The 18,770-nt window shown below is 37.3% G+C and overlaps 1 protein-coding gene and 1 long non-coding RNA gene across 2 annotated transcripts in view; one reads left to right on the top strand and one right to left on the bottom strand.

Moving 5' to 3' along the window:
* Nucleotides 1-8,450, bottom strand: part of LOC134662862 (uncharacterized) — a 315,753-nt gene extending 307,303 nt beyond the window's left edge. The window contains exon 1 of the long non-coding RNA XR_010098094.1: nt 8,330-8,450. This is a non-coding gene — a long non-coding RNA (uncharacterized LOC134662862). The remainder of the gene's footprint in view (nt 1-8,329) is intronic.
* The window catches only part of LOC134662764 (protein O-mannosyl-transferase TMTC1-like), a 321,732-nt gene that overhangs the window by 213,221 nt on the left and 89,741 nt on the right, over nt 1-18,770 (top strand). The gene's annotated exons all lie outside the window — the stretch shown is intronic.

The following is an 18,770-nucleotide window of genomic DNA, read 5'->3' as shown; positions in this document are numbered from 1 at the left end:
TACTCGTAGATCTTTAAAACTACGCAACGGATTTTGATGCGGTTTTTTTAAATAAATACCTAGGGTGATTCAAGAGGAACACATAAATTACATAAATTATTGTTAACCGGTGCGAAGCCGAGGCGGGTCGCTAGTACGATACTCGTAAATAACAATGTTCCGGTATTCTGTCCAAATCCAAACCCGGTGCCTAGATGAACTCTATTCATTTATTACATTTTATTTTTGTGGCTTTCCATTAGAAAAGGGTCCTAATGCACATGACGCATAATTGATGGACAACCACATTTAATATGAGATGACTGAAAAAGTAACATTTCACTGTTGCCATACATCTCCTCTTACAAGGCTTTTTGTCAAAGCAAATATTTCCGACATTTTTGTTACGTTACATAAATAAACGTGGTCTCAGTGAAACCAGATATATTAGACAAACCATTGTTTCAAAATCTGAGGCAAAGAGAGGCATTATATTAAAAAAATCATAATGGTTTGAAATCATATTTGAGCATATCAAATTATTAATGTCACATATTTATTTATTTCAATAAAACTTCTAATCAAAATATGATTTTTTAATACAGTTGCTCAAAAAGTGCTACTTTACGTAGCTGTTTAGCGTTCGCAAAGTTGTTTTTTGCGAACTAGTCCTTTTTACTATTCGAATTTTTTAAAATTTAATTCTGACCGTAATTCAATACATCCATACCAAAAAGTTTGGATGATCAAAAACTTTATATATTTTTATTTACGCCTTTCGCCTTCGGCTCATAAAAGACATCTCGGGAGTCTCGGGACTCGTTATGGCGTGATTGATATATAAAACAAAGTAGAATAAAACTAGTAGTTCGCCCCGAACTGAGAACTCACGGTTCGCCAAAAATATCAATTAAATGCAGTCGTCAAAGGATCGAAAACCGCGTACGATTTATTGCAAGGTCTGTGGAGCCCTTAACTGATACTGTATCTGTGGTAAGCCGAAATATTTCCTGTCAAATGTCAAATGCATAGGCATTTATGTTATGTATGCATAGGCATGTATGTTATTTATGTTAATTTTATTTTATTTTTAGCTTGCTAATTATTTCAAAATGGTAAATTTAAAAACGATATTATAAAAGTGTAAGCCGAGCACTTTCATTTGATACCAAACTCGACCATACTTTCTTGCAAATAAAATGACCAGAATAGCAAGACACCTCACAAACAGCTTTTTGGCCTTCTAAGCTCTTCTAGCTCAATAACCCCTTGATCGAGCCTGCTCATAATTTAATGACTAAAATATAATGCCCTCGACTACACGTTTACCCAATTTCATTTAAATTAGAACAAATTTACTTAAGTTATTGTGTATCAAACTATCTTCTGACAGTTCAGCTTAAAAACATCGAAATGCCGGGACGTGCCGCTAGCCAGCCGCGTGTTCAAAGTTGAATGTAAGAACTTCGCTTCGCTTCGCTCGCTCGTTCGATAAATATGAAATAGGATATTAATTTAATTCATTAGCTGTATCAGTGCGTCGCGCTTACGTGACTTTTAATTAAACGTATTTTGTCATATTATTGCTAATAATAATTTTATTTTTGTTCACAGGTAAGTTTGACAAAGGACTATAGTCAAAGCTCCATTTTGAGAAGATAAGTATAACTAATTGTTAGTTGTTAGTTATTTCAGTTATGGTTTATTTTTATTTAGGTATTTATACATTATTACGTCTACTGTAGCATTGCGGACTGTACAGTCGCCATCAGATATATCGGAGCGGCCAAGGCGCTCACAAATATCTGAACACGCCTCTATTGTCAGGGCGTTAGAGCGCGTGTTCAGATATTGTGAACAACTTGGCCGCTCCGATGTATCTGATGGCGACTGTACAAAACGATACCATTTACTACCGCAATCATGCGCCTAATTTATGAGGTACTAAAGTATCAGATAAATTGCTAAGATAGAACCCTCTCTCAGTGAACACTAGCTATTAGGGAGTGCGGCCGCTAAATGTCATTTTTACAGCGATAGGGGTGTAAGCCGAGGGTTTAGGGAAATCTCGGGAAACTAGGAAATTAGGATTTTAGTAGGTATCAGATGGATCTAGGGAAAATGTTGTTTGGTAATTAAGGATTTTATTTTCAACACTAAGTACATACTTTGATTTGAAACGAACAGTATAAGGAACAGTAGTCACGGAAACACTCCAGTTAGTCAATCACTTAAATTTAATATAAAATTTAATCTTATACCTTGAAACGAGCAATTCTTGTATATAATATTTATTTATTTATTTATTTATAATGTAATATATTTCGGGGATCTCAGAAACGGCTCTAACGATTTCAATGAAATTTGCTAAGTTGGGTTTTCGGGGGCGAAAAATCGATCTAGCTAGGTCTTATCTCTGGGAAACGCGCATTTTTTAGTTTTTATATATTTACCGAACAAAGCTCGGTCTCCCAGATATTATACCTATAATAATATAATATGAATAAAACCCGGACAAATTAAACTTCCTGCCTCGCACAGCTAAACTGTGGAATGAACTGTCGCCTGCGGTATTTCCGGACCGATACGACCTTCAACTTCAAACCTTCAAGAAAAGAGAGTAATCCTATTTTAAAGGCCGGTAACGCACTTGTAACCCCTATGGTGTTGCAGGTGTCCATGGGCAACGTTAGTTGCTTACTATCAGGCTCGTATACATAATATAATAATCAAATCATTCGTATATTGTGTAATAATGATGTAAAAAACCCAATAAAAAGCCAACCCAATAAGTCTTCTTTTGTTACAACGTCACAAGCGAAATATGAAACTCAAAACAAAATGCTAAAATATTTAAAAGTAACGCTATATTTACGTAACCGGCAGCGACGTAGCAAAGCTGTTTTTAGGGTTCCGTACCTCAAAAGGAAAAAACGGAACCCTAATAGGATCACTCGCGTGTCTGTCTGTCTGTCCGTCCGTCTGTCACAGCCTATTTTCTCCGAAACTACTGGACCAATTAAGTTGAAATTTGGTACACATATGTAAGTTTGTGACCCAAAGACGGACATGTAACGTAAACAAATGAATTTTAAATATGGAGGCCACTTTTGGGGGGTAAAAGAGCCAATTAAAAAATAAAGTTTTTCAAACTATATCGTGTTACATATCAAATAAAAGAGCTTATTTTGAGAATCTCAAATATATTTTATTTATAATTTTAAGATAAATAGTTTAGCAGCAAAAAATACACTAAATGAAAGGGTACACGGAAAGAACATGTCTAGTCACTTTTTTCGGAAAACGAGATTATTCTCTCTAAATGAAGAGCTCTTAACCCTTCGTATGTCTAAACACTGATCAGTGCGAATAAATTTAAACCTATTGTAATTAAACAATGGATTTAAATTCATGAGCACTGAACAGTGCTTACATATACGAAGGGTTAATGAACTATTAGTTATATCTTTTGCTACCACTGTATAATAAATGTGACACAACTTTTCTTTTAGTTAAATAATACCTGGTCACGGAATTACCATACGTTTTGACATTGTTCTAAATTTTAAAACCGCGATTACTCAAAATGTTACTGAAGTGACTAGCATGTTTTCCTACCATGTTTTGAAAAAATTACACAAAATAGTTCTTTACCTATAGATGACAGGTAAACCTATTAGAAATGTGCAGTCAAGCGTGAGTCGGACTTAAGTTTTTCACTTTTCATTAAAAAAACATATTGTTAAAAATACATGTACCGTAAAAAAATGAATTTTAAATATCGAGGCCACTTTTGGAGGGTAAAAGAGCAAATTAACATTAGCATTTCAAACTATATCGTGTTACATATCAAATGAAAGAGCTCATTTTGAGAATCCCAAATATATTTTTTTATAAATTTAAGATAAATAGTTTAGCAGTTATTCAAGAGAATAAGCAAAAAAATTGTATCCCCCCGTTTTATCTTTGTAACTACTGAGTCTAACATTTTGAAAAAATACACTAAGTAAATAGTTCTTTACCTAACATGACAGGAAAACCTATTAGAAATGTGCAGTTTTTGATGGGTTTATTAAAGATATTTTACTCACTTTTCATTAAAAAAACATATTGTTAAAAATTGTCTAATGTACGGAACCCTTGGAACGCGAGTCCGACTCGCACTTGGCCGGTTTTTTTAAAACTTGGACAGCTTACCAAAACTGCTATCGAAAAATACGAGCTCATAAAATATGAATTTTAAAAGTCTGAAATAAACAACATTCATTCATTCAAAAATAGAGACAGAGATCCATTCTAATTTAACAATGTGTTATGGTTTTGGATTGGTTTTTATACGACCATAGACTCGGAATCCTCTAGACGGAGTTTAGAGCAATTATTTCATGAAACCGATGCTGCTAAAAATACTGGGGTGCGGGGGACGAGGTGAGCGAGTCCCTTGCCGTGATTGGTCCGTTCAAAGACACGAACGTCACACAAAGACACTTTGACTCTTGGAGGATATAATCAAACGGAGACGCCATGTCTGTAATTTTCTGTACAAAACAGTCTGCCGATTTTTGCGGGGGAGGGGAACGTCAAATGTATGCGTAACGTAAAAATAGCCATGTCAGATAAACGTCAGTCCATACATTGTGTATGACCGTTGGCCGCCTATTTTCGACAGAGGGGAAAGCCCGTTAATGGCTACTCCGTTTAGTTGTATCCTCCAAGCTTTGACTCGAAGATGGAGTAAAACTACCGTATATTTAGTGGCAGAGGGGGTAGCGCTACTATGCTCAGTCGGGAGGATGTCTTGTTTGTGGATACGACCTTGACGATCGATCTTGTTGGTGATTGGCGCGTCTTACGTCACGTCAAAGTGAATAGAACCACCTTAAGGACTGATGTATAAAAACTTGGACGGCACCCTACAAAATCAATCAATGCAATAAAATCCATATTCAAAACGTGAAAATATTATACCAAGTTTAATTTGATTCCGGCGTGTTCAGTCCATATATATACGTACATGGCCTTTGATGCTCTGGGCAAAAATAAATATTATTTGTAATGTTTGGATTCGTCCGGATTGGATTGCATTCGGAAATTCCGAATCGGAATATTAAAATTGATTTAAACGTTGCTTGCAGCAATAAGAAAGTAAGAGCGAGTTGCGAAGGGGATGATATTAAAATGAGATCAAATTGACATCAAATCTCTCAAAGGTTGACTGGATGAGATCCCTTATGTCACAGTTGTAACGATATCGATCTGTCAGTGTCAAAGGTGACATTTCTTCAGCTAAAAAACGTCACTTTTTTTATGCGGTTTTCACACCTAAATATTAGAGTGATTCTTAGGGCCACTTGACCGTTCAATAACCCGGGGTTAACCGGTTGAACCAGGAGTTACTATGGTTACCAGTTCAATTTGACACTGGATTAACGTTTTAACTGGTTAACCCCGGGTTATTGGGATGGTGCAAGTGGCGCTTAAGGGTTAAGGTGTATACAATTTGTTAACCCGTGCCAGCCCGTGCGAAGCGGGGTGGCTATTAGTGTCTGATAAAACAGATGTTAACAATTTCGTGACCAATAACATCCTAGTGGAACAAAAATAAGAAACAAATGCCTGCATTTAGTGTGGAAACGAAGGGTATTTGTAGAAGCTCCGGGTTGCCTGGCAGAGACGAATGGAGTCGATTATGAGGTTTGTTAGAAGCATAAATGAATTATAAGATAAATTAAGGACTAGAAAACTGCCTTTACCGCTGGTTACTTCTATAAATAGTTGGCCAAAGGACTGTCTCATTTCACACATAGACAGAGAGAATCATACTATCTTTGTCTTACTCTAGTACTAGCACCCAAAAGAAAAGAACCAGTATAGTTTTTTTTATTCTTATTTACTGACAAATTTGGTTTGACCAACTACAGTTCTGAATTTAGATAGTGGATGATCGCTTTTCCATACAAACGTGGACTATTTTCCTCTCCTCTAGATATTATAGAAAATATTGTCTTTGGAAAAGAACAAGAACGCTCTTGAAAAAGAACGGTGTAAAGAGTTTGAAATTTGGGATGTATATAGTTGGTCAAACCAAATTTGTCAGTAAATAAGAACAGAATATAACTACCTAGGTATATTAGGTACTCATGCTTTTTTTGGGTGCTAGAGTACTAGTGTAAGACAAAGTTATTAGCCGCCAGTTATGGTGGCCAGTTATTGGCGAATTACCCTACCTACTATTAAACAGGGATTAATCAAGCTTGTCAGATCTGTATATTAGTACCTACTACTCGTACTAACGTACGTACAAGATTAATACGAGGAAACTCCGCTCGCTCGGGATTCAGCCGAATGCACCAGCACAATAGCCTGAATCCGAGACGGACTGAAAGGACTATTGTTGGCTGATATCCTGTAAACTGAGCTCCTGAGACTTTCAGGACAATTCGAACGTGCACTGACATCAAACTGATACTAGATTGATATTGGAATCATATCAGAAAAGAACCCCTAGTGTACATTTTTAAATCGATAGCGTGACGAGCGTTTGCGTTTGCGTTATGTCTATTTTCGTATGAGTTTTGAACAGCGCGCCAAGCGGGACGTTTTGGAAACTCAAAATTCCATTGATATTTTATTATCAAGCAAAGTAGGTACCTATAATAATATGCAGACGATCGCAAGCATGAATCGGATTTCCTTCAGCATTTAGTGACAATGCGGAGTCGAGTAAGTAATCTGCGTCAAGTGCCTAAATCCTCAATGCACAATAGCTCTCGAAGCAGACGGACTGAAAACCATTGTTTGGACGATTTCAAGATATTGTAAATAAGGGGATTGAAGCGGTATCGCACGGTAGCGGTAGGGGTAGCGGTAGCAGTAGCGGTAGGGGTAGCGGTAGCAGTAGCGGTAGGGGTAGCGGCGAGTTAAATTATGGTAGGTACCATCGAGCTGATCTGATGATGGAGACAGGAGGTGATCATAGGAAATCTGTGATGAAACAACGCAACCTAAATTGTGTTAAGTAAGGGGTTTTTAGGGTTCCGTAGGATTTAAAGACCACAAGGATGACAAAACAAACATTTAAAAAGAAACTAAGCAATTTTTTATTAAACAAAATACAAAGTCAATAATACGTTACATTTTAATTTTATTTTGATTTTTTTTTACTGTATGCTAAGAATATAGAGTTAACCCCTTACTTCATGTCATAAATAAAAAGTATTTGTTTAAAAATGAACTTTAATAGTTGCTATATAGGGCTGCGCATGAGGTAAAGGGTTAAGTAGATACCTAAGTTTAAGTTACCTATCAACTACCTAGCTTGCAAATACATAAAGGAGCCTCGTCTGCCAACAAACCACTCTGTGGTTTGGCAGAAGAATATATGTAATTAGTTATAAGAAAGATCTCTGAATAAACGTTTTATTTTTTTTTATTTTTTTTTATTAAATGGCAAAAAACGGAACCCTTATAGATTCGTCATGTCTGTCTGTCTGTCTGTCCGTCTGTCCGCCTGTCTGTCCGTCCGTATGTCACAGCCACTTTTCTCCGAAACTATAAGAACTATACTGTTGAAACTTGGTAAGTAGATGTATTCTGTGAACCGCATTAAGATTTCCACACAAAAATAGAAAAAAAAACAATAAATTTTTGGGGTTCCCCATACTTCGAACTGAAACTCAAAAAATTTTTTTTCATCGAACCCATACGTGTGGCTTATCTATGGATAGGTCTTCAAAAATGATATTGAGGTTTCTAATATCATTTTTTTCTAAACTGAATAGTTTGCGCGAGAGACACTTCCAAAGTGGTAAAATGTGTGTCCCCCCCCCCTGTAACTTCTAAAATAAGAGAATGATAAAACTAAAAAAAATATATGATGTACATTACCATGTAGATTTTAGATTTGTCTCTATGAGTATATAATTAGTTGTCTGTAGTCAGAAAAATACAGTCAGCGATAAAAGCTTGTACCAAAAGCGGCCAAGTGCGAGTCGGACTCGCCCATGAAGGGTTCCGTATTCAGGGGATTTATGACGTTTTAAAAAAAAACTACTTAATAGATCTCGTTCAAACCAATTTTCTGTGGAAGTTTGCATCATACATTTTTACATACATACATTTGTACATCATATATTTTTTTTAGTTTTATCATTCTCTTATTTTAGAAGTTACAGGGGGGGGGACACACATTTTACCACTTTGGAAGTGTCTCTCGCGCAAATTATTCAGTTTAGAAAAAAATGATATTAGAAACCTCAATATGATTTTTGAAGACCTATCCATAGATACCCCACACGTATGGGTTTGATGAAAAAAATTTTTTTGAGTTTCAGTTCACAGTATGGGGAACCCCCAAAATTTTTTGTTTTTTTTTCTATTTTTGTATGTAAATCTTAATGCGGTTCACAGAATACATCTAATTACTAAGTTTCAACAGTATAGTTCTTATAGTTTCGGAAAAAAGTGGCTGTGACATACGGACGGACAGACAGACGGACAGACGGACGGACAGACAGACAGACATGACAAATCTATAAGGGTTCCGTTTTTTGCCATTTGGCAAATTTGGAACCCTAAAAATGAAATTTTTGCCATAAACTTATTTACACTTGACTGTACTTGATAATCGCCGCGAAACTTCTCTTCCAATCGCCCGAGGGAGCGAACCTAATAAAACCTTCAAACTGAATATTTAGCGTCTAACAATACCCTTAGAATCCTAAGCGAACTTGAACGAACAATGCTTAGCCATTTAATGGGTTCCTTTCAGCAGGGGGCGAAAACGACCCCCAACAAGTGGGGGCGAAAACGACCCCCAACAAGTGGAGGCGAAACGACCCCCAACGGGGAGACGCTAATTGTGTCCCGGATAAAGTTCTTACAAATATTCCTAAGACTGGTAGGTATGCTTGATAAAGTACAGTCACCTGCAATAATATGTTATAATACATAACGAAGGCCGCAAAAATATCTGACACGATCTTATTTGTATAGCCACAAGAGCGTGTAATATATTTTTGCGGCCTTCGAAGGGTAACATATTATTGCAGGTGACTGTATTACATGTAGTTTCTAAAGAAAATGTTAGGATTTTCGCAGTCAGTCGGCCTGATTCGAACTTAAGATAGGAAAATTTGCTAAAGATACGATATGGATCGGATATGTCAGACGTGTTAAAAGTGACGTTTTTGTTTGAAGAAATGGAGGAAAATGAGGACTACGTTTGTATAGAGAAGCGTCGTCCCCTTTCCTCTTAAATTACCTACCGCAAATAACCCGTAGACAGCCTCACGACAGCAATGAAATACCGATCTGTCTCGTGCCTGTCGTTCCCATCTCTGCCGAGCTACGGCAGCAACCATTATACCTACTGTAATATTTTCAACACACTTGCTCGTAACGTGGAAGTTATTGAACCGTGTTTTTAGGCTTTTTTTTACTAAATAATAGTAAAAATAAATAAATTTAATTATCAAATCCGTCGCACGCGTCGGCGCCAGTGTTAAGGGGCCCACTGATTAACAGTCTGCCGGACGGTATCGGCATGTCAGTTGTTCGGAACTGACAAATTTTTGTTCTAACTTTAGCGTTGCTCATACTATACACTATACAGGGTAGCTACAAAATAACTGCATTCCCGTTGCCAGGGAGGTTTTGGGATAAGGTATACTGAGCAACTTTTTCTATAGGACCAACCCCAAAATCACGAAAAAAAAAAATTGGCTGTTTCATACATTTTAGCTGGTCCATTTTCTATGGGAGGGTAAAAATTTTTTTCGCGATTTCAGGGTTGTCCCCATAGTAAGAGTTGCTCCGTATAATCCCAAAACCTCCCTGGCAACGGGAATGCAGATATTTTTTTGCCACCGTGTATTTCGTAAGCCCGCTCAATGGTTCCGTGCAACCGCGTCAGCTAGCGGACACCCTGCCATCATAGTGTAAGCGATCGCTCTTACGGGTCTATACACCCTGTAACTGACTTGGTAGCCGTCAATGTGACGTCAACAGACGGAGTGAAGGGGTGGTTTATGAGACACGTAGTTCTTAATCCCTAGTGTAAATTTCATTTGATAGCGTGACGAGCGTTCGCGTTTGCGTTATGTCTATTTTTGTATGAGATTGTGAACAGCGCACCACGCGGGACGCTTTAGAAACTCTGAATCCCATACAAAATGACACTTAACGCAAACGCGTACGTCACGTCGCGCTATCGAATGAAATTTACACTAGACTTCTTTTGAAGTTATCGTTAAGTGTCATCTCTGAGTTGTCAAGTACTTGAAAGATCATTACATTTTTTCGTTTCTGTTTATTTTACACATCTCGCACCATCGTAGCTTAGAAATGAAAAGATAGTCCACTCCTCATTATTTCAATATTGACAGCGACCCATGCCATGTCATAGCTTACGATAGAAAAGAAAGTCCACTCCTCATTATTTCGATATTGACAGCTGGCGCTCGTTATGCCGCGTCCACTGCAGACGATAGTTAGGGTTGGCACTAGATAGTTAAATCGGTATCGGTGTTAACAAACAGTTTTTTCTAGGGATTGAACTAGGTACTTATAGTAAAATTATTAGAAATACAAACCAAAAATAGTCTTAATATTTAAAATAATTATTGTATCGAAGAAACCAGATAAAATCCAGAATAAAAAAAATCGTTTATTTCAGATCATTGATCCAGAGAAATGAGTATAGATTTTTACTATATTTTTATTATGTTTTTGTTGAAGAGCATAAAGAAATCCATTTTAAAATAAAGGCAGGTTTTGATGGCTAAGTCAATTGGGGTCGTAATCGATTATTATATTTTATGCTTGTAAGAATAAAAAGCAACTTTATGCCGCTTACACGCGACAGAACACCAACTTTACGAGCTTGAGAAGTAAAAATAAAAATTAAGATACATACTATCAAAATAAAAATTGGTATGGTATATTAAGATAGGACTATCAAAATAAAAATTGGTATGGTAGTATGCACTATTTCTCAAGTTTGACAACCCTACAAACTTTGTAAAGCGTCAGACGGTACCGTAATCGCTGGCTTACTTTTTGTAATAATGTCCCATCAATGTCTCGTATACGACACAAGGTTTATTTTTGAACGAACCACTATCGATTTAGCACAATTTCTGTCTTATCGGACGATTCACAGTTCCGGTGTCGGAATCCAATATCAGACATTTTAAAATATGTTTTTAACCATTCAGCGCTTTTCACGACACGTTGTCGTTTTCCCTCTACGAAGCATTTTCGCTACATAGCGGGAAACCCATGACATCGGCTACGACCGTAGCTCTGCGGTGAATGTGTTAATGTGAAATTGGTATAGTCGCTGCCGCCGTCGCAAGTCGCTCAATGTCGTGGCCGAGCCGTTAGGCCACCCGGGTTACAGCAGCATGGGTCGATTTTTTCCATGCATATGCAATTTCCTGAAAATTTAATAGTAGGGATTGGAAATAACTCAAATTAACACGTTCGCGGACGCGGATTGCATATCATTCGTTTTTGTACTCCTCCTGGTGACGCGGATGCTATTGCATCCGTTATTCTTTTTAAATTTCTGCGTTGAAATGCTTATCAATCCGCTTTGCCACAGTATAATATTATTCACCAACATTTCCTCTACGAATCACCAGAATCAAAAAATGCATACTGCCATATTAACATAGTTTTATCGAAGTTAAAAATTATCATGTGACGTCTTCAATTGGGCCCCCCTTTCTGTGACGCGCATGCCATAGCATTCGTCTTTGTATGGCTGCTCCCTCAGTAGCCTGGCAGGTGCGTCTGGGAGTAGACACATGCAATTTAGGTGAATTTCGTGCGCGATGGCCATTTTGACGGGTTATTTATAAAATCGTAATTAATGTTTTTCTTCCGATTTCTTTTAAGATTTTCATTGTGTTTAAAAAAAACAAACATGGTTACTTGCTGTTTATTGCACTACAATCAAATTTTGATAACGGTTTATGTGAAAAAGTGAGACATGAATGTGTACATACCAATTATTCAAGTAATTACGTTACTTGTCATAGTTTTGGTCATATAATTGTGAATTAATAGCCTGTTGGTGTTCGATGACTCACAAGGTAAGCACCTTATGATTAGTAGCGTGGCAAAATTCTGTGTATATTTCAGGACTTATGTTTGGTGCAGATGCATCCGAAAAATATTATAAAGTTGGGTGAATCATTGCCTGGCAGGAAAAGTGGTGGATGCTTTACGTCCAGAACTTAACGCGGCGGTGCGTTGCAGGGAACTCAAAGAGAGTAATGCGGTAGAGATTGACGCTTTTGAGAAGTGGCGTTAGTGTAAAATGCTGCGTATAACTTGGACAGCTAGAACAATAAACCTCTCCATTTTATGAGAGCTCACGGCTCTCTGCAACATTCCATGAGTGGGCCTTTAGATTCCTAAGACATATTATGCGGTCTCCAATGCATGATGTGTGGTATCACATAATTTTAGGTCGAATGAAAGGCGGACGTGCTTGAGATGGTGCATGTATCAGATGGACACAATATTACAATGATAAGCAATGAGGGAACAAAACAGAAGTAGAAAAATGTTTGAAGAGGTCAGCAATGAGTGTTTAGAGCAAAAATCTCGCCTCTTCGTAAGTCAGAAGACTCAGCCATCAAGTCCATCGAGCAGGATGGATGAATGCTATAGCATGCGATGTCATATAAGATCACATCTTGACTACGTCATGTGACAGACATGCGTATGCATCCGAATTGTAAAGCATTTGTTGTCACATAGCGTATAATTTTTTTATTTCATATTGACGCGGATTGCATAGCATTCGCCTTGCATAGCATTCCGCGTCACATACAAACCTAAAATATATATTTGTAGTGACAGGAATGTTATAACAGTCCCAAAATTTCCATACAAAATTTAGGTGTCCAACTGGTGTGACTGAGCGTCCGCGAACGTGTTAATATATTTTCAAAAAATATTCAAATGAAGATAAAACAACCTACAGAACGACTAAAGAACTAAAGTTTTCACAAATCCCATTCTAGAATTATAGGTATTCTGGCATTTAGAACTTTGTCCATCTCAGTTCAATCGATAGATTCTGGCTTTGAGTTCTAATACGTGATTGAAAGTTCAAACTTGTCAACTTGCCGAAAACTTTTTAAGTCCAAAGTCCTAACTGACTTGAGGGTATATTTAAGTTAGTATTAGTCTCTGTTTCAGCTTGGCCAATAATCAATATATATAATAAAAGCAAGTGTACAATGTGCGTGCCGCTAAAACTCAGAAATGAGTCCCGATACGATCAAGGAAGTTATATGGTGTGGTAGCCCTCTACCTCCCGTCCATGAAGAAGTTTCCCATTTTTACCTGAAGCGTGTGCTTTTGTAGATATAAGGGCTGAACGTTTCGCCTAGACCCAAACCCAGAAGCAGTCGTTTTGTTTTTGAATTTTGAACCTTAACTTAATAGACGAAAGTTCAGAATAGATCGTGAAATATATACCTACAAAAAATTGTACCTGTTGTGGTGTCTCGTGTCTCGGAAGCTAGACTATTCTAGAACAGTCCAGAACATTCAAGAGTATTCGAGAGCACTCCACAGCACCCCAGAACATTCCGGAATGCTATCGATCGCTCGAGAACATCCCAGATCATTACGGAATATTCCAGAACACTCTCGAATGCTGTGGAATATGCCGGAATATTGGGGGTCATTTGTTTTTTCACAACTACCTGTCAATGGTATGTCAACTCTCTGAGCGAAGCCGGGTACCTCAGCTAGTGCTTTATATATCCGGATGTTCTCTGTAGGTCGCATTTATCTACCGGTTCTTGTGAAAATTTTTGAGCCGGTTCGGCAGTTAGATGTAATTTTTTCGTCGTGTTGATTTTTGGAAAACGTCCGAAATGGTGAAATGGGCATAAAGGACTTAAAGTGCCACTAGCACGTAAGATGATTTACTATGAGTCCACTGTATTGGTTCCCATATCAAAGTCTTTTGTTTCTCGTATTAGGATCGAAAGAGCACGAGCGGAAATGATATAAAAATTCCAAAATCTAAAATGCAACTTGGTAAAATTTAAAATAGAAATATAGGTACCGTTATACCACAGACCATATAACCAATCTCTATTCACGCTTTTTCAATCAGCCAGAGACAATAGACCGACACTAGTTTTCAATCAAAACCGGATAACCGCCTTGCAAAATGGCGGGCTAAATCGAATTCTTTATTCGAATTTTAAACGTTTGCGAGACCAATCTCTGGCGGGATTCGATGTTCAAAATAAATATTGACAAAGCTCGTTCACTGAGATTTTTCTATTAAAAAATAATTATTTTAGCATCAAATAAAAATAAACTTCTTTTGAAACTTCCTAACCTTTCCCATTACGGATGATCATTTCCCATCACGCTAGACCGGGCCGGGTCCGGGCCGGAGCTTCCGGAGCTTCGTTTTCTATGGAAAGCACCACGTGATCATCGATCAACCGTAATAGAAAATATTATGACATGTTGGACGCATCGGCCCGGGCACGGCCTGGTCTGGAATAAGTCATCCATTAAACTGATGCCTTATTAGTATTCTCTGTCGACGTCATCTATAATCTAATGTCGCTTCAAAATTCATATAAGCTCAAACAAACGTGACAAACTAAAAGTCAAACATTTGAACTCACCGGGCAAAGTTTCACCAAAAGCTGAAATTCGTAACTTTGCTCAAGCACTTATGCAATTAAAGCTGTCAGTTTATGGCTTTTATAAATATATGTCACTGTTTTCCTTATTTCAATGGTTTTAAGGCTGAATATTGTGTACATATTTCTGACGTTAGTTGTGCACAAGATAAACAAAAAGGAAAATGTTTTGGTCACTGCCTGAGCGATTCATAAATGTAATTTATTTACTCTGATTTTACGGTACTCTGGTTATTCCCATTTGGGGAAGATACCACTTAAATGGCTGGCAGTTTTCAACAGAAAACGCACTGTTGCTATATTATAAATACGGCATAATTGACATTGTTTCAACTTACCTCGGTTTAAACTCGCCTCAGTCTTCCTTACCATTTGTCTTTATTAGAAACTAGACTAAACTCGATCCAACTGTAAGACAAATTCCAAGTTCAAGCCAAATTTTAAAGGTTTTAAACTTTGTAGAGAATGTTTAGTTAAGAGATTTCAGAGGGAAGTCTTAGTTACTTAACTATCTAATGTATCTTCCTTAGTGTCCGTTACTAGACTTTACTTACAATACTCCAACTCGATGTCCCAAAATTAGACTTGGCCACCGACACAAAAAAGCGCCACTTTTCTCGGTCCTGCGCCACTTCTCGCCAGTTGTTGACTCGGAGTTCACGCAGATCCGACTAGGGTAATTCGCAAGTAACTGGCCACCCTAAACTAAAAATGATACTCTATATAGGTACCTATAAAATATAGCTATTATAAAATAATTTCTAAAACAATACAAAAAAGGTGCATTCATTTCGACCCCTTTAAACAAACTGAAAGTGACTTTTGGGAACTTTCAATTTAGCTAAGTTTCTGAGTAAACTAACTTAAAACTATCTTACCTAGACAACTTTTTGAACAACTTTGTTAGCTATTGTTGATTGGGAGCTAAAGGCGCGGCCATGATATGCGGTAGCGACAAGCGCAGAGCGGAGCGGAGTTTCTATTCTATGTATAGGAACGAGAAGTCGCATTGTGGCTTGGAGGATATAACCAAACGGAGTAGCCATTAACAGGCGTTCCCCACTCTATGACCAATGTACATACACATTGACGTTTATCTGACATGGCAATTTTTACTTTACGTATACATTTGACGTGCCCCTCCCCAGCAAAAATCGGTACACTGTTTTGTACAGAAAATTCAGACAATGCGAATCTATTTGGTATAATAATATATCCTCCAAGCATTGTGGCATCTAAAGACGACAACTTAGGCTGTCTTCACACTGGATACTAAATCGCCATTCGCACATCGCCGTATATAGACGGGCCGGATTTTTGATGGCGATCGGCGTTTTGGATGTGAGGCTTGATATATATCAAGTTAAAGCCTGTGATACCTTTTAAACTGCTCAATTTTTGAAGTGAAAACTTCTTTAGCGGCGCTGGGCAATTTTTGAGGTGGGGAAAAAATGATAAACTCGAGACAGCGTAAGGCGATCACGTGACCGTAAGCCCCGTAAGGTGGCCACTCATAATTTAAATGGCATTTAAATCAATAAAGAAAAACTCAATGTTATTTGATATTTATGTTGCGGACTCCTTTTCAAGGCTCTTTACCTATGTTCAAATAATTTGACGTTGTCATGGCAGTATGTAAATAAACATGTCAATGAAAAAGTGTGATCTTATTTGAGAATGATAATAATATAGAATAAATAAATAGAATACTAAACGCTTCGCTAAACGTATGTATAGTGTTACCGGGCGTCGGTAACATAGTGAGGTGAGTTTTCACTTCTATCGGCACTCCCGGAGTGCAACCGTTGTTGCTTTTTAGGGTTCCGTACCTCAAAAGGAAAAAACGGAACCCTAATAGGATCACTCGTCTGTCTGTCTGTCTGTCCGTCTGTCACAGCCTATTTTCTCCGAAACTACTGGACCAATTAAGTTGAAATTTGGTACACATATGTAAGTTTGTGACCCAAAGATGGACGTGTAACGTAAATAAATGAATTTTAAATATGGAGGTCATTTTTGGGGGGTAAATGAGAAAATTAAAAAATAAAGATTTTCTAACTACGAGTATATCGTGTTACATATCAAATGAAAGAGCTCATTGTAATAATCTCAAATATATTTGTTTTATAATTTTAGGATAAATAATTTAGCGGTTATTCAAGAAAATAGGCAAAAAATTACCATTCCCCCCCCCTTATCTCCGAAAGTACTGGGTCTAAAATTTTGAAACAAAAAAACAAAATAGTTCTTTACCTATAGATGACAGGAAACCCTATTAGAAATGTGCAGTCAAGCGTGAGTCGAACTTAATTACTTAGTCTTTGACCCTAGCCCTACGGGTTTTTTTTTTATGTTTCCTACGAAACTACTAGACCAATTAAGGTGAAAATTGGTACACATATGCAAGTTTGTGACTCAAAGACGGACATGTAACGCAAACAAATGAACTTTAAACATGGGAGCCACTTTTGGGGGGTTAATGGGAAACTTAAAAAATAAAGTTTTTCAAACTATATCTTGTTACATATCAAATGAAAGAGCTCATTGTGAGTAACTCAATTTTTTTTTGGTAATTTTAGGATAAATAGTTAGGACAAAAAAACGACGAAGCGTTTCGAGAAAAGGTAGGTAGATAATGTATTTAGTAATTTTCCGCTACAATCCGGCACTATACATACTTTTTTCAGTTACCACAATCAAAGGATAACATTTAAAAAACTGTATAACTTAGGTTTCTTACTTATAGACGTCTTGTAGGTATTAGATTATGATAGCACAGACTGTGCAAGTGTTAAGTAAATTTCATAATTTCATAGAAGATTGACGTTTAAAATAACACTTGCGTAATAGTCTATGCTTAGAGCATTAGTCTATGCTATCAAAATCGCTGCCAACTTACTCGTACCTTCGTTTGATCTAACAATTTAATTTAGGTATTTAATTTTGAAATTATAGACGGAGCGGAGCTTAAAGAAGAAAACTGGCAGACGGTCACTAGTAAAACATCAGCTACTGAAGCCGCAGAAGCCTTTTACTCCATATTGACTAACCTAATCTCAAAACATTCTTCATGCAGATCAATAAGTAATTCAAAATTAATTTTAAAACCTTGGATGACTCCAGGCTTGATTAAATGCTCTAGAGTCAAAGACAAACTACATGTCAATTACAGGAAACACCCCCATAACGAAATAGCTAAAATAACTTATACTAGATATAGAAATTTTTATATAAGCATTTTACGAAAAACCAAGGATGATTTTGACCGGAAACATCTTTTGGATAATAAAAAATACCCGAGGAAACTTTGGAAAATTATTAGAGACATATCTCACCTCAATCGGGATAGGCATACACCCCATGAACTAGCCACCATCAAGCCTAATGTTTCTGATTCCCTAAATTACACCAATGACTTCTTCTCTTCAGTGGGCAAAAACCTAGCAGATGTTATACTCTCTGATAATAACACGAGTGAGACCACGCTTGCGACTGAAGTAGCTTTAACCAACTCCCCTCTTAGATCTATTTTTTTAAATCCTACCGACGATGCTGAAGTAGAGAAATTAATCATGTCTTTAAATCTTGACTGCGCGTCCGGCATTGACAAAATAAACACTCGTATTTTAAAAAATCTAAAAAATTATATCGTCAAGCCACTCGTACATATTTTTAACCTCAGCATTTCATCGGGTTCTTTTCCGGAATGCTGGAAAGTTGCTGCAGTGGTTCCCGTTCATAAAGGAGGTGACAAGAGCTGCCCCGGGAATTATCGCCCTATTTCTCTTCTCAGTAGTCTGTCTAAAATGCTGGAAAAGATTATTAATAATCAACTAGTCAATTTCCTTGAATCAGAACACCTACTCTCCCAAAGTCAATATGGCTTTCGGAAAAAGAGATCTTCTGAGCAAGCCGCCACCTTACTGGTTAACCTTGTCTCTTCCTATCTTGACAGAGGAGAATCCTGCGTGGGAATCTTCCTAGACTTGGCCAAGGCATTTGACACTGTCTCAATCCCGATATTGCTTAGGAAGCTTGAACTGTTAGGTATTCGCGGTATCGCATGGAACTGGTTTAAAAGCTACCTTACAAACCGGA

Source organism: Cydia amplana, chromosome 3 (assembly GCF_948474715.1).
Source record: "Cydia amplana chromosome 3, ilCydAmpl1.1, whole genome shotgun sequence".
Classification (NCBI taxonomy): domain Eukaryota; kingdom Metazoa; phylum Arthropoda; class Insecta; order Lepidoptera; family Tortricidae; genus Cydia; species Cydia amplana.
Note: the sequence above shows the minus strand (reverse complement) of the source record. Positions and strands in the feature narration are given on the sequence as shown.